A 20613-nucleotide genomic window follows, 5' to 3' on the forward strand; every position below is an offset into this window, starting at 1 on the left:
AGATCAGAATGAGTTTCTGTAACCTGTATTTGACTAGTGATGACACAGTTCCTCGCTTTCTTCAGTCAAATCAAGACTTTGGAAAAGATGAAATAAAAAAGGAGATATAAACAGACTCTCACTAATTTACAGAGTCACCAGTGAGTGGCTCTGAAAGGCCTGGACAGCCACTGATCAGCACTGGCCTCTTAACAGCTGTGAGCAGAGAGGCAGGACACATATGCAAACACACAGAGTCAGTCAGCTGCAGCTGTTTACAGCTCAGAGCTGAGAACATCACAATATTTACATTATTTACAACTTGATATTTTGATTAGATTAACCAATGAGCTCAAGGATTAAGATGAGAGATAAAGATGAAGTCGACTAATTCATCTAATTGTATTTTTTATGTGATTGACCTTTGACCTTTGAATTTGTGCATTTATTTTAAACAATGTCAAATGTGAAGTAAGTGTTTGTGTTTTTATCTTTAGTACTGAAACCTTCTGTTGCCATGGTTCAGCAGTGATGCCTGTCTGTTGCCATAGTTACTGAGCTCAGAGTGGGAAATGAAAGATCAGCAGAGTTGAAACTTCTACTGAAATCCACAGCTGGCAGTCCTTCTCTGAGCAGTGGTTGGAGCTGCAGCAGGTGAAGGTCATGCTCGTGTCTGACCAACAAGGTCTTCTCCTCAGACTGGAGTCTGTCCTGGAAGATAGCCGTAGCATCAATGCTAACTTCTAAAGTGTTTCTGTTTGAGTGCAGCTGTTGGTCAGAGTGAAGTCAACCTCACACTGATGCCCACTGAAATGATCAGAAACTCCAGACTGTTTGTTTGATACATGAAGACATTAATATATTAATAATTAAAAAACTACTTCCACTGTAACCTCGTGTGGTCTAAGTCATCACTGAAGAGTAAAGCTAACCCTAACTTTTCATCTTAACCCTAACACTTTTTCAGAATCTGTGATTTTTAGCAGTCAGTGAACAAAAAGAATGAACACAAATGACAAATATTAAAATATAATGCTGAGACCATCAAACATCAACTCACATCTATAAATCATTTATATAAAGGTTATGAACAGAATTGGTGAAAAGGTTCAGCCTATCAGGAATGAGTCTGCAGTAATGTGAGGAAAACTCTGAGCAGCCCATCAACAGGCCTGATAGCTCATACTTCCAGCTTCTTCCCCACAGGACACTCCAGGGGACGCAGTCAAATATCTGCAAGTCCACTGAACTGAACTGCTGGGCAAACTCTCCATTCACCCTCGAGTGTCTTCAAAAGTGTAAAGAGCTGATCCTGTGATCCACAAACAGGACTAAGCACCTATTCTTCCTCATGGATCCAAACTTTGACTAACTTTGTGAGAACCCTGCTGTAGATGTTTTAGAGAGACTGAAGAGTGTGACCACCTTAAAAGATCCTTTGTCTGTATTTATTTGTTTTTATATTTTATTAAAGGAGAAATATGACTGATTCTAAGAAATTCTATTAATGAAGTCAAACTTACTAATGACCAGATGTTAGTAGTTTAATTTAAACCTTGTGTGTGTGTGTGTGTGTGTGTATGTGTGTGTGTGTGTGTGTGTGTGTGTGTGTGTGTGTGTGTGTGTGTGTGTCCTCAGTGAACTGTATCAGTCTCTGCAGTATCTTCCAGCTGCAGCAGTCACTTCAGTTTCTGTTCAGTCTGACTGAGGGAGGTTTTTGTACGACTGTTTTTCACTGTGTGAACACATCTTGACTGTTCAGCCAGTGATAACTCTGACAGTAATAAACTGCTGCATCTTCAGCCTGGACTCCACTGATGGTCAGAGTGAAGTCAGAGTTTGATCCACTGCCTGTAAAACGAGCTGGAATCCCTGATTCTCGAGTGCTAGCAGAGTGAATGAGACGTTTAGGAACTCCTCCATCTTTCTGTTGGTACCAGGCTAAACGCTGATAGTTGCTATAAACATAAACATTCTGACTGGTCCTACACTTGATGCTCACAGATGCTCCCACAGCAGAGCTCACTGCTCCAGGCTGAGTCACTGTGATCTGTCCTCTGGACTCTGAGGACACAGAGACAAAAACATAAAGCAGCTTCATGGTTTTGTGGGCTTCATTTCAGAGGGACAGATGTTGATAGAGGAGAGGAGTTTGATTCTCTGGACTTTACCTGTGAAGCAGCAGCAGAGGAGAGTCCAGATGAGGACGCAGATCAAAGTCATGTTTTTGATGAGGAGGATTTCTGTGGCTTCTGTTGTGATGAAGGACAGCTGTCAGTCATCCAGTGTTCAACTCTCAGGACTATAAACTCTCCCAGAGCACTGGAGCATGGTGCTGCTGATGCAAAGTGCCTCTCTATGGAAATATTCACAGTGACTCCAGCATGACTTCATAAGCAGTCATCACATTGTGAATTCACAGGTGTCATTTCAATCGGCCAACATGTTTCAAGAAAAATGTAAAATAGTATAATTATAATTTTTTGATCTGGGATGCACTTTCGAGGTCCAAGTATTTTTGTTTTTAGTCTGTTATTTATTCATTCGGGATCTCTAAGTGTTCTCCTTAACTACAAACTGCTGCAGCAGATTAAAAACAGAATTAAACATTCATTCAGCTACTGCTATAAAAGTCATGATGAATGATATCTTCGGGGCATTGAAACTTTTGGTGTGACTTTCTCCTGGACTGACTCCAACATGCTGTTGTCAGGGTTCCTGGGTCGTTGACCCAGCATTTTCAGTTTGTTTCATGTCTGGTTTATTCTCTGTTTTCACTCCCTGTTCTTTGTGCCAGCCTTTCCCTGTGTGTTACTTCAATTATGTTCAGCTGTTCACTCACCAGTCTCCAATCAGTCATTATTCAGCCAGTGTGTTTAAGTCCTCAGTTTCTACTCACTTACTGTCTTGTCATTGATATTGTCACTGCTGTCTACTCTGCATGTTTGCCTTTCAGTTCAGTTCAGTCCAGTCAGCCAGTCTTCTTCCCTGTTCTGCTCGTGCGTTCATCCTGCCATTGCAATAAACTCCCTTAATCCTCACCACGAGTGCTGCGTTTGCATCCCCTCTTCTTCACATCCACACAGCAACCCCTGACAGCTGTTTAGTAACAGATCAATCACATTAATATAATCAATCACATTAATATAATCAAGATCACAAAGTCGGTTGTCTAACTTTCTGATTGTATTTGAATTGAAAAGGTGTGTAGGTTTTACCCACAAGGATTTTTTCGCCAGACACTCAAAAGTAATTGAACAACTGTCTACTACAACCCATTTCATGGACATATAAGACTTGTTTCCTCATTATTCAAAGATAAGTTAAAAAGATGAAGTATTTTCAGTTCAAAGTTAGCATAAGGTTCAGGAAATCGTTAATCAGCTAATATACTAAACTTTAAAAACCACCCAAGACTTTCACAGGCAAAGAAATAGGATATTCTTCCATTTTTAAGTCACCTTCTTTCACCTCAACAGAGCATGCATTCCTGTTATTAAATACTAAACTGAATGAAGAGAGACCCACAAACAAGCAGAAACTGAATTTGGATTCAGTAAAGGCCTAGTGGAGAATTATGTAGTTGAGTTTGTTTGTTTCAGAGTCAGAGAGCCGTGTCTCTCTACAGTTTTGTTTCAAAATAGCTGATAACTATTCACTGATAGCTGCTAACATCTGCAAACAAATATAATTCTATAAAGTTGTTCTATATAGTGTGTAACTGTTAATATAGAGGGTTATTAAATTTATTGCTAATGAAATTGTAACCCAGTGTTAAAAACAGGATTAAAAGCATAAATATTGATACTCTTTTGATTAAAATACTCATTACACAATGGGAATAAATATTGATAAAAAGCAATTAAATATAATAAATGCTGATAAAAAGCATGTAAACATAAGTTTAATCAATATGTGGATAAATGGTGTGGAGGCAGGACTGACCCTCCCCCAATCTGTGTGCGCTGCTCGGACACCTGTGTGTGCCTTCATGTACCAATCAGCTACGCTAGAGATACAGATGGAAGGAGAAAGAAGCTATCTGGATAGTAAAAGCCTTTTTGGTGAAAGTACTTGGAGAGTATTAGTGAATTCTGAAGGCCATGCAAGCACTGTGAAGCCCTGTATAGCATTTGCTGCTTCACATTGGGCCTGTCTCAATATGCGTACTTGTAAGGGTCTGAACAGAGTTTCATCATGTTATTGTTGCACTATTATGTTCCGCCACATGTTGTTATTACATGGGTTGATTAAGGTAAACATTAGGCTGACATCTGGGGCCAGAGCTGAAACTCTTCTGGGCCAGCACAGGACCACCATTGTATCTGCAGCTGGCCTTGTGCTGGCCCATGTGTGGGCCACGTCTGGCAAACCTGATCTGGGCCACCAAAGGGCCGTCATACTTTGCGGTATGTGGGCCATGTGTAAGCACATTGTGTGGGCCAGATCAGGGCCATAACAATTTTACTGTGTGGGTAATAGTTTATGTTACACTTCTTTTGCCCCGGATCACATTTTATTCACTACTGTTGTGTTTCTACCTCATTGTAAATAAAGTCATTGTCCACACCACAGCTCGGAGTCTGTTTTGGGTTCACTCCACGCTCTGGCGACAGCCCTGACACTTGATTAGATGTCATGGCTTTGTTCCACTGCGGTTATCAAAGGTCATGACTAAGATTCATCTTGGTATCTGTTACTGGCCCACGTTTGTTCTTTAGTTAATTATATATTTGCAAGTTGAAAACAACATGCATGAGATAGCAGTGGGACACATATTTGTGTTGAAGGGCTTTATTTTGTGTGTGTGTCCTCAGTGAACTGTATCAGTCTCTGCAGTATCTTCCAGCTGCAGCAGTCACTTCAGTTTCTGTTCAGTCTGACTGAGGGAGGTTTTTGTACGACTGTTTTTCACTGTGTGAACACATACTGGCTGTTAATGTAGTGCTGACTCTGACAGTAATAAACTGCTGCATCTTCAGCCTGGACTCCACTGATGGTCAGAGTGAAGTCAGAGTTTGATCCACTGCCTGTAAAACGAGCTGGAATCCCTGATACTCAACTGCTAGCAGAGTGAATGAGCAGTTTGGGAACTCCTCCATCTTTCTGTTGGTACCAGTGTAAACGGTGATTGTTGTTCCAAACATAAACATCCTGACTGGTCCTACACTTGATGTTCACAGATCCTCCCACAGCAGAGCTCACTGCTCCAGGCTGAGTCACTGTGATCTGTCCTCTGGACTCTGAGGACACAGAGACAAAAACATAAAGCAGCTTCATGGTTTTGTGGGCTTCATTTCAGAGGGACAGATGTTGATAGAGGAGAGGAGTTTGATTCTCTGGACTTTACCTGTGAAGCAGCAGCAGAGGAGAGTCCAGCTGTCAGGACAGCTGTCAGTCATCCAGTGTTCAAGGTTCAAGGTTCAAGGTTCTTTATTATTTGTCACATGCATAGTTATACAAGTATAACACACAGTGAAATGTATATATATATATATATATATATAGCGCAGCTGGATAGCGTAGTGGTTAGACTACACGCCTTTGGAACAGAGGATCGCAAGTTCGATTCCTGCCTGGGGCGTCTGTATCCAGTAAGGGTCCTAAGGCTAGACCCCCTATGCTAAGCAAGCCTACCGCAGACATGAGCGAGACAGATAAATATGAAGGCATGCCGGCTCGGACGTCGCCCGGATCAACAAGGTCCGCGTCAGGTGTTGAGGAACCAGGGCACCCTGACGAAAAGTGGGCTACTGGAACAAGAAGGCATCGGTGGGCAAGAGACGAAAACAGGGCGTTGTTGGAATGCTACTATGCAAGTAACCCCGGCGGAAGGGGCTACATGAATAGGATGAGGGACCTATGGATTCTTCGATACCCAACATCCACAATGACGGCGAAACAACTAGTAGCTCAGTGTTCCAACATTCGAAAGAAGGGACTGCTCTCACAGCTAGAGATTGACGAGGTACAACACAAATGCTACGGCAAGGAGGAGTCAGGACGCCAGGTCAGGGGGGAGATATCATCACCCCCACCCGAGATTGGGTACATAGCCCCAAGTGCGATAGGAGAAGGATCGTTGAGTGCGAGAGGAACTGACCTGAAAAATAGGATCATGGCCAAGCTTGAAACCTGGATCCCGCGTAGCCGGTTACCAAGATTACGTGAAGTTCCCTCAGAAGGTCTGCTAGATGATGTTAATGCAGCACTACGGGCAATACCTACAACCACGATTACCGACACTAACAAGCTGATCTACAATACGGCAACAGTGATCAGTGAGATGCTTGGCTACAAGTTGAACAGCGACAAGGGGCAGTACCATCCATGGAGAAGGAGGCTAGAGGGCAAGATCAAAGTAGCACGGAGGGAGGTTAGCCAACTAACGGAGTTGCAGAAAGGTGCGACAAATAAGGTGTCTAAGAAATACAGCAAGCTGTCCATACCTGAGGCCTTGGAAACTGCCAAGCAAAGACTCACAGCCTTGGCCAGCCGCTTGAGGAGGTACACCAGAGAGATAGAAGGCAGGAGAATAAACCAGCTGTTCTCCACAGAACCAGCAAAGGTGTACTCTCAGTGGCAAGGGAACAATAAGAGAACAGCACCACCAAGGCTGGAGACGGAGCAATACTGGAAGAGCATATGGGAGAAGGATGCAACCCATAACGGCAATGCTCAGTGGCTAGAGGATCTGAGGGCTGACCACAGCGACCTCCCTGAACAGGGTCCAGTAACCATCACAGTGGCAGATATCCAAGAAAGGGTCTCCAGTATGAAGAGTTGGACAGCACCAGGGCCCGACATGGTTCACGCCTACTGGCTGAAGAAGCTGACTGCACTCCACGAGCGTCTGGCAGCACAAATGAACCAGCTGCTAGTTAATGAGAGACACCCGGAATGGCTAACTGAAGGCCGGACGGTCCTGATCCCCAAGGACCCCAAGAAGGGACCGGTCCCCTCCAACTACCGACCAATAACCTGCCTCAGTACTACATGGAAGCTCCTGTCAGGCATCATATCGGCTAAGATGAACAGGCACATGGGTCAATACATGAGCGGGACACAGAAAGGAATTGGCAAGAATACCAGAGGCGCAAAACACCAGCTACTGGTAGACAGAACAATCAGCCGAGACTGCAAGACCAGACTGACCAACCTGTGCACTGCCTGGATTGATTACAAGAAGGCCTATGACTCAATGCCCCACAGCTGGATACTGGAATGCCTAGAATTGTACAAGATCAATGGGACCCTAAGAGCCTTCATCAGGAACTCAATGGGGATGTGGCGTACAACAGTAGAGGCCAACTCCAAGCCCATAGCACAAGTCACCATCAAGTGCGGGATCTACCAAGGAGATGCTCTGTCCCCACTGCTGTTCTGCATAGGCCTGAACCCCCTCAGTGAGATCATTAACAAGACTGGCTACGGATACCGACTACAGAACGGAGCAGTTGTCAGCCACCTCCTGTACATGGATGACATCAAGCTGTATGCCAAGAGTGAACGAGACATCGATTCACTGATCCACACTACCAGGCTATACAGCAATGACATTGGAATGTCGTTCGGACTGGAGAAGTGTAGTCGGATGGTAACAAAGAGAGGGAAGGTAGTCAGAACTGAGGGGATTGAACTACCAGAAGGCAACATTGCAGACATAGAGGACAGTTACAAGTACTTGGGGATCCCACAGGCGAATGGGAACCATGAAGAGGCCGCTAGAAAAGCTGCAACCACCAAGTACCTGCAGAGGGTCAGGCAAGTCCTGAGGAGTCAGCTGAATGGTAAGAACAAGATCCGGGCCATCAACACGTACGCCCTGCCCGTGATCAGGTACCCTGCTGGGGTAATAGGCTGGCCAAAGGAGGAGATAGAAGCCACTGACATAAAGACAAGAAAGCTCCTTACCATGCATGGAGGGTTTCACCCCAAATCCAGCACCCTGAGGCTGTACGCTAAGCGGAAGGAAGGGGGCCGGGGACTGGTGAGTGTCAGCACCACAGTCCAGGATGAGACAACGAACATCCAAGAATACATTAGGAAGATGGCCCCAACTGACCGAGTGCTCAGTGAATACCTCAGGCAGCAGAAACCCAAGAAAGAGGAGGGAGACGAGGAACCATCATGGAAGGACAGGCCCCTTGTACCACCGGCAGATAGAGGAGGTGGCTGATATCCAGAAATCCTACCAGTGGCTGGACAAAGCTGGACTGAAAGACAGCACAGAGGCACTAATCATGGCAGCACAAGAACAAGCTCTGAGCACAAGATCCATAGAGGCTGGGGTCTATCACACCAGGCAAGACCCCAGGTGCAGGCTGTGTAAAGATGCCCCAGAGACAATCCAGCACATAACAGCAGGGTGCAAGATGCTAGCAGGCAAGGCATACATGGAACGCCATAACCAAGTGGCCGGCATAGTGTACAGGAACATCTGTGCCGAGTATAACCTGGAAGTCCCAAGGTCAAAATGGGAGATGCCCCCAAGGGTGGTGGAGAATGACCGAGCTAAGATCCTGTGGGACTTCCAGATACAGACGGACAAAATGGTGGTGGCTAACCAACCGGACATAGTGGTGGTAGACAAACAGAAGAAGATGGCCGTAGTGATCGATGTAGCGGTTCCGAATGACAGCAATATCAGGAAGAAGGAACACGAGAAGCTGGAGAAATACCAAGGGCTCAGAGAAGAGCTCGAGAGGATGTGGAGGGTGAAGGTAACGGTGGTCCCCGTGGTAATCGGAGCACTAGGTGCGGTGACTCCCAAGCTAGGCGAGTGGCTCCAGCAGATCCCAGGAACAACATCGGAGATCTCTGTCCAGAAGAGCGCAGTCCTGGGAACAGCTAAGATACTGCGCAGGACCCTCAAGCTCCCAGGCCTCTGGTAGAGGACCCGAGCTTGAAGGATAAACCGCCCGCAGGGGCGTGCTGGGTGTTTTTTTATATATATATATATATATATATATATATATATACACATATAGTATATACACTGGGTGAATGTGCAGTGGTAGCAGCAAGCAGGTGAATTCTGTACATTAATATGAATAGATATCTGACTATTTTACAGGATAGACAATATAAACATATTTGAATTGAAATGTACATTGTGCCTTGGTTTAGTGTCTGGAAGAGTCCTGTCTCAGTCAATTATAGATGATGTGAGAGGGCGGGTGTGTGTGTTTAGGGCACGGATGGCTTGGGGATAGAAGCTCCTCTTGAGTCTCTCTGTCCTTGCCCGGAAGATGCAGAACCTTCTACCAGATTGCAGAAGTTGGAACAGTTTGTTGCCAGGATGGGACGGGTCCTTCAGTATCTGCGCTGCTCTAGTCCGGCATCTCCTGGTGTAGGTGTCCTGAAGCGGGGGAGAGCAATCCTGCAGCAGCGTTCTGCTGTACGGATCACTCTCTGGAGAGCTTTTTGGTCCTTCACACAGCTGTTCCCGAACCACGATGTCATGTTCTGTGTGAGGATGCTCTCCACAGCGCCTGTATAGAAAATCCTGAGGATCTTTGGAGAGACCCTGAACTTCCTCAGTTGTCGTAGGTGATACAGGCGCTGCCTAGCCTTTTTGGTCTGGACCTGAATGTGGGCAGACCATGTCAGGTCTGAGGAGATGTGGACACCAAGATACTTGAAGGACTGCACCCTCTCCACTGGAGCTCCATTGATGATAATGGGCTTGTAGTCTCTGTGCTGACCCCTTCTGAAATCCACCACCAGCTCCTTGGTCTTGCTGACGTTCAGCTGGAGGTGGTTGTCCTGGCACCACGATGCCAGATTCTTCACTTCATCCATGTAGGCCGCCTCATCGTTGTTGGAGATGGCACCCAACACCACTGTGTCGTCAGCAAACTTCACAATGGTGTTGGAGCCATGGGTGGCCACACAGTCCGAAGTGTAGAGGGAGTAGAGCAGTGGCGAGAGGACACATCCCTGAGGTGCTCCTGTGTTGATGGTGATGCTGTTGGAGAAGCACCTGCCCACCCTCACCACCTGAGTTCTGCCAGTGAGGAAGTCCAACACCCATGCACACAGACGGCTGTTAAGTCCCAGATCCCTCAGCTTTGTGAACAGTCTGCAGGGCACTATTGTGTTAAACGCTGAACTGTAATCAACAAACAGCATTCGCACATAGTTACCCTGTTTCTTGTCCACGTGGCTGAGAGTGGTGTGTAGGACGTGGGTGATGGCATCCTCTGTGGATCTGTTGGATCTGTAGGCGAACTGCAGCGGATCTGTGGTGTCTGGGATGGAGGAGGAGATGATGTTCTTCAGCAGCCTCTCAAACACCTTCATTACTACCGAGGTCAGTGCAACTGGCCGGTAATCGTTCAGGGATGAGGGTTTGCTGTTCTTGGGCACAGGGATGATGGTGGATCTTTTGAAGCATGTGGGGACCACAGACTTCGCCAGGGACTCGTTGAAGATGTAAGTGAACACACCTGCTAGCTGGTCAGCACAGCAGCGCAGCAGACGGCCGGTGATGCCGTCTGGCCCCGCCGCTTTCCTTGTGTTCACTCTCCTCAGTGCCGCTCGGACGTCATGCTCCGCGATGCTGGTCACCGGTCTCTCGCTGATGACGTCACTGTCCTCGGTAGTCAGGCGGTAGATAGCATTAGCCGCCTGGCTAACCTCGAAACGGGCGTAGAACCGATTCAGCTCGTTGGTGAATGCAGAGTCGGCGTTGATCGGCGCAGTGTCCCTGGCTTTGTAGTCCGTAATGGTGCGTAGTCCGTGCCACATACTCCGTGTGTCGCCCTGGTGGAAGTGGGACTCCACACGTTCCCGGTACCTGCGTTTGGCATCTCTCACCGCGCGCCGCACGCCGTATGAGGCCGCTTTGTAGGCGCTCATATCGCCAGTGGCGAGACCCGCGTTGTAGGAGGCGGTCCTGGCGTTTACTGCAGTGTGGATCGATCTGTCCATCCACGGTTTCTGGTTTGGGAATGTGGTGACTCTCGCAGTGGGGATAATCTCCTCCGCTAGCATATTGACGAAGCATACTGCTACTTCCGTAAACTCGTTGATGTCGACTGCGCATGCTCTGAACATGTCCCAATCTACGTCGTTGAGTGCGTCCTGTAGCGTAGCTTCTGATTGGGCAGTCCACCGTTTTACTTCCTTCGTGGTCACGTCTTCCCTCCGTATGCTTTGTTTATACTGGGGAATGAGGAAGATGGCGTTGTGGTCAGACTTCCCAAAAGCCGGGTGTGAGACAGCTTTGTAGCCCTGCTTGTATGGCGTGTAGCAGTGATCCAAAATCCAATCCCCTCTCGTTGGACACGAGACATGCTGGTAAAAGTTTGGCATGACTTGTCTGAGGTTCGCTTTGTTAAAGTCTCCTGCTACAATGAGGGCTGCACCCGGGTCCTTGTTTTGAAGCGAGCTCAGCACATCATGTAATTCGGACAAAGCCATACCTGTGTCCGCTTGGGGTGGGATGTAGACCGCCGTGGCGATGACTGAGGTGAACTCACGGGGCAGATAGAAAGGGCGGCACTTAATGCTCAGGAACTCCAGATGTGGCGAGCAGCCGCTGGAGAGAGTAGAAATGCTCCTGGCATCACACCACTTTCTGTTTACCATGAAACACACTCCTCCACCTTTGGTTTTGTTCGACTCTGCCGTTCTGTCCGCGCGGAGCACAAAGAATGAATCCGACGGAGTTACGGCCTGGTCCGGCACGGTGGGGGACAGCCATGTCTCCGTGAAGCACAGAATGTTGCAGTCCCTCATGTCACGTTGGAAGGTGACCCTTGCTCTTAGGTCGTCGAGCTTGTTCTCCATGGATTGTACATTGGCCAGTAGGATACTGGGCAGTGGTGCGCGATGCGCCTGCTGTCTCAGTCTGTTCCTAATACCAGCGCGTTTTCCCCGGCGCTTCTTTGTTCTGCGCCTCGGATGAGCGGCCCGTCCTTTGTTGTTCTCCGCGCCGCGTAGAATCTCTGGCGGCCAGGAAGGGTCAGGTTTAAAAGTGTCCGAGATTAGATGTGCAACCTTGGCACCGATGTTTACAAGTGATCCGCTGTCGTATACTATAAGACTAGAGGATTTTGGGATGTAAACCAGAGCAAAAAATAAGTAAAAAACAAGAAAAGTGGATAGTCGGAGCGGAGCGGTCAGGAAGGCGTCTGGACGTGGCCGCGCCATCTTCAACTCTCAGGACTATAAACTCTCCCAGAGCACTGGAGCATGGTGCTGCTGATGCAAAGTGCCTCTCTATGGAAATGAACTGACTGACTTGGATCAGTCTGACGATGCTGTTTATCAGGAATGATTCAATCCATCATAGTATTGAGCAGATATATCAGTTTGTTCTTCAGAATATTCTTATTCCAAAATATTTTCTATTATTTAAATGTTTTGTTTTATGGTTCATTGATGGATTCACATGTTTATCATAATATTTAGTAAGGATATATCTCGATTAATTAAAAATATGAATTAACGAGGTCACAGGTTCATCCTGTAGAGTAGCTGAGCTTAGTCTCAGAGAGTGAGGAGCTCAGACATGTGGAGGTACAGTCACTGCTCTTTGCTTCAAAGGACTTCTTATAAAACACAAACAGACACAATCAGTATCTTTTAAACGAGGCTGTTATCTCTGACAGCAATACCTATAACACCTCTTTCTGTAGCTATGATCACAACCATGTGACATGTAACAGCGGGGCAGATCAAGCATCGTTGTTCACTGCTGTTGATGTTTTTTTAATCACGAATTACAAACAATTACACAACTGAATTCCAGCTTTATTCAAATGAATAAAATTAAGTAATAAAACCCATCATGATAGAATCTCTGTTATCAACACGGACACTTTAAGTTCAAGAACATGTACCTGGATAAAAGCTGCTGTTGGAGGTAAAATCCTCAGACTGAACTTGGGACCTTCACATTTCTAATTCTTACAGAATTTAATGAGCAGAAACAAACAACTGATTGTTTAGAATTTATGATTGTTCAGCACTTTTCTGCACCTTACTGAGTGCTTACATTTGAGTCTTTCTTGCTTCTCTGTATACAAATCTGTACATCTGTGTCCATAACAGAGAGAGCCAAAATGGGTATGTTTGATTTGCCTTCTGTGGCGGAGGTGTGGTCCTTGGCTCATCTGCAGGGGAGGAGTGGTACAGTGAGCTCAAGGGGGCGGTACCGGGAGGCAGGTGAGCCACAGGTGGTGGCGACTGACTGATGACGCTGTCTCTTTCTGTTTCTCTATATAGTGAAGACAGAGTCGAGCGGGGACGGGGAGAGCTGGACTGGAACAGACTGTGTTCCTTGAGTTCATAACTGTCAGTAAAACGCAATAATAGTGAGCACAATCATCGTGTGTGTTGTGTACTTTTACACCTTTCTAACAATCCTATTTATGTGAAGTTGGGATAAGGTTCCAAGAAACTTAAAACCTCTGTGAAGTGTGAGTGAGGTCAAAGGTCATGAAGCTCAAGTGTCAGCATTATAAGTTAGCTTTTTAGGAGTTTCACCATTTTTCTGTTGGTAACAGAACACGTCATTACCTTCATCTACCCCATGATTGGTTGTAAATCTGAGGGTGATGGAGACCAATAAACTTCTTTTGATGAAATAATACACACTATGTTTGTTGACTCCAGAAACACCAACAGTGACATCTGGAGGAGGTTCCCCACATGTTTTGTTTTTTGTTTTTTTGATTTTTTTTGTAATGTGGGTTACACGTGTGGCATGCCACTATACTGTGGAGAACAACAGTCACTTATGGGGAAAAACGCTCGTCCCAAACGAGTTTAAAGGCATTTGAGTCTCAAAAAGTGGTTTTAGTGTCAGGGTTACAGTTAGGTTATAGTTAGGCATTCACTTTTGATGGTTAAGGTTATAGTAAGCAGTTAGGAAAAGCATTATGTCAATTAGATATCCTCACTAAGATATGAAAACCAGTGTATTTCTTTGAGTGTGTGTACTCAGTCAACTGTATCAGTCTCTGCACTTGAGAGAGGTTTTTGTATGATGGCTTTTCACTGTGTGAACACATTCTGACTGTTAGGATAGTGATAACTCTTACAGTAATAAACTGCTGCATCTTCAGCCTGGACTCCACTGATGGTCAGAGTGAAGTCAGAGTTTGATCCACTGCCTGTAAAATGAGCTGGAATCCCTGATTGTCGAGTGCTAGCATAGTAAATGAGCAGTTTAGGAACTCCTCCATCTTTCTGTTGGTACCAGGCTAAAAGATGGTAGTTGCTCCAAACACGAACATCCTGACTGGTCCTACACTTGATGCTCACAGTTGCTCCCACAGCAGAGCTCACTGCTCCAGGCTGAGTCACTGTATATTGTCCTCTGGACTCTGAGGACACAGAGACAAAAACATAAAGCAGCTTCATGGTTTTGTGGGCTTCATTTCAGAGGGACAGATGTTGATAGAGGAGAGGAGTTTGAGTCTCTGGACTTTACCTGTGAAGCAGCAGCAGAGGAGAGTCCAGATGAGGACGCAGATCAAAGTCATGTTTTTGATGAGGAGGATTTCTGTGGCTTCTGTTGTGATGAAGGACAGCTGTCAGTCATCCAGTGTTCAACTCTCAGGACTATAAACTCTCCCAGAGCACTGGAGCATGGTGCTGCTGATGCAAAGTGCCTCTCTATGGAAATCATGGAAATGCCCTTGTCCATTATAAAAGGTTTACTCTGTGTTCAAGAATCAGTGATTTGGTATTCCTGTCTGCTTTAATTTCATCTTTTTTCCTCTTTCTCTTTTTAATTAATCCATTGAGTTATTCATAAACTCAACAATTTGTGTTTTGTTGATTATTTTTAAAAGCATTTTTTTAAAGTTTTACATTGTGCATCTTATGCTGAGCAAGCTTTGGTTGTGAGTATTGGGCAGGCTATTCTGTGACGTACTTAAAATCTGGTAATACAGTTGGTAAATATTTGCACGAAGAAAAGTCATCATTTCTTCATCGTGCTCTGTACTACACTATAAAGATTACAGCATAAAAACATAAGCAGCACATCGTCAGAACTTATACTGAATCTTTGCACCAGACCATGTGTGTTACTCATGGCCATTGATCAGTGTCTGTTGATTAATGGTCATGAGAATTTGCATATTAATGATCAAGGAACTGACCTCCCAGCCCATTGTTCCTTCAGTGGGCTGGTTTCAGTCATTATGCAAATGCACTGTTTCTAAGGTTGGAGAAACCTGCAGTCAGCTGAGACTGAAGAAGTCACCTGGATGAGTGACGAAACGTTTCTCCCCCTGAAAACGCTGCGTCCAGATGAACAGAATCAACCTTGTGGGTTTTACTTACCTGGATGATTGAGCGTGCATCAAGACACCATGTGTGTTAGTGCCCAATTATGAATAATATTACTCAGATATTGATCAGTGACAAACACAAAAGGCTACAGTTTCAAATATTTTAGACTCTCTGACTGGTGAGAGTAAAATGCTGAACATTTGTCTCAATGCTAGATAGAAAGCACTCAGGCATAGGATTTAGTGTTTATATGAATGTCTGTGAATGAGGCATGTTTTATGAAGAGCTTTGTCTATGTTTATATGTCTGCTTGGGTCTTAGACTCCATCTCACCGCCCCCCCACACACACCCATCTGGGGCTCTCCCCAGCTTGTTTCTAGGAGGGAGGTGGCTGTCCCTCCAGTGGTCCTGCTTGGGCTCTTGTGCTCTGAGTGGAATCTAGATGTCTGGGTCCTGGATGTCCTCCATGCTTGCTTCATGTCCTGGGGGGCAGTGCTATGGCTCCCCACAATTACTATTAGATAGTTACATGGAGAAACCTTTTGAAAACAAGCGCACTCACGCACACAGGTGTGCACAGACACTCACCGTCTTCCTTGGATGCTGCCTCTAAGCATATCGTCTGCTGTCGGTCTTTTGTGCTGCTCAGTAGCATTCAGTCTTTATTATTTACTCTTACTTATGCTTATCTAGGTTGTTGCTGTGGTCTCTCTACTGTGTTGTTCTCTTTTTGCTTGTTTTCTTCTTTTTCTTCCAGCAGGTGATCTCATGGGTTTTCATTGTCTTTTCTCACTGTCCCTCTTCCCCTCTGTTTTTCTTTCCCTCTCCTTTTCTTAAACTTCTCTTATCTGTCTTTGTCTTTACGATCCCCCGGTTATATCTGTTCCAATTCTAATCATTTAAAAAAAATAAAAAATAAAAAATAATGAAGATCAATCAAGTGGACCAGTATGGCACTGATTCACTTGAGAAAATAAATCTGTTGAGAATTTTTCTTGGCCTTCAGACAATGATTCTGATTGCTTCAGTGCCGAACGGGACAGGACAAAAAAAATGTGATCGTCCAAAAGCTCATGGATTGAACTGTATTTAAACTAACATTGTATGATGGTATTTGAAGAAGTCACATCAGCTGAGTCATGGCTGCTGTGCAAACAGTGAATTATTTAGTTGAGTTTGTTTGTTTCAGAGTCAGAGAGCCGTGTCTCTCTACAGTCAGAGGTTTTTGTACGGCGCCTCAATGAGTTTGTATCACTGTGGTGGACTTTTGGTGGAGGAACCAGACTGGATGTTGGACGTAAGTTTATTCTGGTTTACTATCAAATACTGTCTTTTTATTAAAGTGCATTTAACAATTTCTCTTCTGATTTTAAGAGAAAAGCACGTAGCTTTACAATAAGTTTGATGCTGGAATTTTTTATCATCCTCTTGTGTCGTGGAGGATAATTCAGATCTGCTCTGTCAAAATATTATGTCTACATTTCAGTAAAATTTAACTGAAAAAAAAATCTAACAATAATATACAGAAGAAGAACTTTCAAGTATTGTTTGAAATTACTTTGGGTTTATGTGAATTTTAAAAATTGTTTTAGATATACATGAAGTGGATTTTGTGTCGCTGAATTAATTTATTCTATTTATTTGTTTCCAGTTAATATTAATGTGAGTCATGTACAATATTGATGATTTTAAACTTGTTTTGCAGATGTTTCCACATCTGCTTCTTTTATTTCCAGTGTAGTTTGAACATATTTCAGCTCAAACTGTGTGATGATTCTCTCTGTGCTGATATGCATGAGAGGTTTCTTAAAGGGAAGTGAAACAATGTGTGAGTGAATGACTGGTGGAGCAGAAAAAACACCTGACAGAAACTTCTTAACGGAGAAAATCAGCTCTTACAGTAAAGGTGTCCCACTGTCTGTGGTTTGATTGACAGCTGTGTGCTCCCTGTGCTCTAAGCTGATTGGTGTCTCCTAGGTGATACCCGTCCCGTCCTGACAGTGTTGCCCCCCTCCAGTGAGGAGCTACAGCAGGGGACTGCAACAATCACATGTCTGGCCAACAAGGGCTTCCCCTCAGACTGGAGTCTGTCCTGGAAGGTGGATGGCAGTGGCAGCATCAGCTGGGAGGAGAGCAGGAGCCCCGTGGTGCTGCAGAACGACGGCCTCTACAGCTGGAGCAGCACCCTGAGGCTCCCTGCAGACCGCTGGATGAAGGTGGGCTCTGTGACCTGTGAGGCCACCCAGGGCTGCCAGGCTCTGGTCTCAGAGCCACTGAGGAGAGACCAGTGTTCCCAGTCCTGACCTGAATCAACCTGATACTGGTTTAATGCTCTCATTCTCAACTCTGTAACTGTCTCTCCATCTTTCTTTTTTAAGAACAAATAAAGACTAAAACTGTTATTTTCTTTCTCATAATGACAACATTCATGTTTTAGGTAATAAAGATGTTTTGCAAAGTGAATTTTGGTTGAATCAGACATTTAATTTTATTCAAATCTACAAACCTGCACTTGATGAATATATTTTTTTTCATTTACAAGAATTTAGACCAACTCTGCACTCCAACATGATGTCTTTATTTTACACTGGTAAAATAAAACACAGGCTGAACGAACCATTAAGGAGATCTGCATTTTGGCAAAATGAATTTTAAAATTGTTCAGGTTATATTTATGTTTATTTAAATGTGTGTGGTAGGTTGTTGTTGGTGTTGCTCACCTGTACCAGACAGACTGGTTCATGAAGCAATGCTGGGACCTGGTTACCACGGAAACAGTCTCACCAGACTACAAAGCAAGTCTAAAGAAGAAAGAGTCTTTAGTGTCTCTAATGAGCTGTTTGTTCTGAGGAGAACTCACAGACAGGAGAGTCAACGAATGCAAGGAGTGCTTAGAAAGAATCTGAAGAACAAAGTTTTAATTTCACTGACGAACACGGAGAAGATTAAATGAATGGTGACATGAACAAATACTCAAAAAATGAAAAAAACACCTTCAGTTCAATAACAGTTTTTTCACTCATGTTCATGTTTGATGATATGTGTGTTGGTATAACTTTAATGTGGTAATATGCTTTTGTTTGTATGATTTGGCACCCTCTTGTGGCCACAGTTGGTACTTGGGAAGTTGTTATGCCCAGCTTGTTTGCTACAAGTGCTCAGTGGAGATGAAACCTTTGCCCACGCATGCCTGTAAGTTTTCATTACATACTATAACCTTAACTATCTGATTTGTGATGCATGTGTAATGTGCATATACTGAATTACTATTTCATCTGTGTGGTCATTACTCATTTGCAGTGTTGGGTAAGTTACTTTAAATTAGTAACTTAGTTACATTACTAGTTACTTCTATCAAAAGTAACTCAGTTACTTCAAGTTACTCGTTACTTTCAGAGTAACTAGTTACTAGGGAAAGTAACTTTGGTTTTACTCAGAATTCTCTTGTTAATGTGTTCCTTCCATAACTGGATACCCAGCAAGATTGCCAGTCTTCTAGCTTGCTTACTTGCCACAAGTGCACTGTGCCACCTATCAATAGAAAGGAAAAAATAATGTGCACGTTTCCACGAGAGAAATCCCACGCCTGATTCTATCCTAGCCTGCTTTTTACATCCAACACAAAAACTGCAGTCGTGATGCTTTCGATTGTACTCAGAACTCGGAAATTCTGCCTTCTGAATAGGAAGATGTACATGTAGGTAACACCAGACTGCAGATGAGCTGCATACAGGGCTGGACTGGGACAAAAAAATCGTCCCGGGCATTTTGACTAGAGACCGGCCCACCATTATAGGTTAAATCATAAAGCCTTTGAATGAAAATAAACACTGTTGTGACAGTGATGTACACTGTTCTGATGGTATATATGTATCAATCTATCAATTGTTTGTTGCAAGACTCAGATAATTATTTTTTTTAAAAGTGAGACATTTTAAATGAGAATAAGAAAGTATTTCCTTGTGCCCCCCTTTCCCTGTTAATGCCCTACATCATAGGTGTCAAACTCTGGCCCGCGGGCCAAATTTGGCCCGCAGCCTAATTACATTTGGCCCGCAAAGCCATACCAAATTACTATTAGAGCTGGCCTACTGGTATTATACAGCTAATATATATATATAGTTAAGTGTGCCTATGCCAAAAGGCACACTTATTACTATTGCTCGGATTTATTATTATTATTAAGTGTGCCTATGCCAAAAGGCACACTTATTACTATTGCTCGGATTTATTAAGTGTGCCTATGCGAAGGCACACTTATTACTATTGCTCGGATTTATTATTAAGTGTGCCTATGCGAAGGCACACTTATTACTATTGCTCGGATTTATTATTGTGTGGATGCTTTAAGCATCCACACTATTGAGTTCCTGTTTCTCTTTATTCTTTATTATTATTGTGTGGATGCTTTAAGCATCCACACTATTGAGTTCCTGTTTCTCTTTATTCTTTATTATTATTGTGTGGATGCTTTAAGCATCCACACTATTGAGTTCCTGTTTCTCTTTATTCTTTATTGTGTGGATGCTTTAAGCATCCACACTATTGAGTTCCTGTTTCTCTTTATTCTTTATTATTATTATTATTATTATTATTCTAGTTGCTTCCGTACACTTTTCGCCGTTAAACTACTTCCACAATTTTCAGCCGATTTTCACCGTTCAAATTTTAAACTATTCAGCTATTTTTGCTCTTTCCTGCTACGATTTTTGCTATTTTTAACTATTATACTTTTTAAAATATTCCACTTTTTTCCTTTAATTTGTCCCATTGAAATGAATGGGAAACTTCAGCAATTCTGCTAAAATTTGCTTGTTTTTGAAACTTAACTACTTCCTCATATTTTCACCTAGAACAACCATTCAAATTTTAAAATGTTCACAAATTATTGGGCTATTCAGGTATGATTCAGCTTTTTCAAATCTTCTACTGTTTTACTTTTATGCCTCTTAAAGTTTTGAGTTGCAAAATTGTGATTTTTCACAAAATACATGTGTTGTTATGGTTGCTATGCTCTTGGCTTCCAGTGTGTCACTGAAGGTTTTGCAGTCTTCTCTTCATGTCCGAACAACTGTTTGCTACTTGCTCAATTTTCACTCAACTTCCACAAATTATACATCAAAACGTAGGTATTTTTGCTGGCTTTCAGGAAATGTCACTATCATTGTTGTGGGATTTATAGAATTTTCGCAAATCTCCTCAGACCAACACAATGTCAGAAAACTCTCCATATAAAGTGAATGGAGAGCTTGTTCAAAATCACCGCTGGATTTCTGTAATGAGAGGCATATTCGAATCGTCATATCTCCTTAACGAAGCAAAGTTAAGACATGAGGCTTGTCCCCGAATATCTTCAGACACCCCTGACGCTCACAATT

General features: G+C 43.9%; 2 gene segments (V, D, J or C); one reads left to right on the forward strand and one right to left on the reverse strand.

Annotated features, from left to right (window-relative positions):
- Nucleotides 1-1711: 1711 nt before the first annotated feature.
- On the reverse strand, nucleotides 1712-2202 carry LOC308384487 (Ig kappa chain V region K-25-like). The segment is given in 2 exons: nucleotides 2151-2202; nucleotides 1712-2043 (listed from the first exon to the last, which is right to left on the reverse strand).
- Nucleotides 2203-13052: 10850 nt separating this feature from the next.
- Nucleotides 13053-17538, forward strand: LOC308384488 (Ig kappa-b4 chain C region-like). The segment is given in 2 exons: nucleotides 13053-13155; nucleotides 17213-17538.
- Nucleotides 17539-20613: the final 3075 nt, after the last annotated feature.

The sequence above is a fragment of the Rhamphochromis sp. 'chilingali' genome (genome assembly GCF_963969265.1).
Source record: "Rhamphochromis sp. 'chilingali' genome assembly, chromosome: 17".
Taxonomy (NCBI): Eukaryota; Metazoa; Chordata; class Actinopteri; order Cichliformes; family Cichlidae; genus Rhamphochromis; species Rhamphochromis sp. 'chilingali'.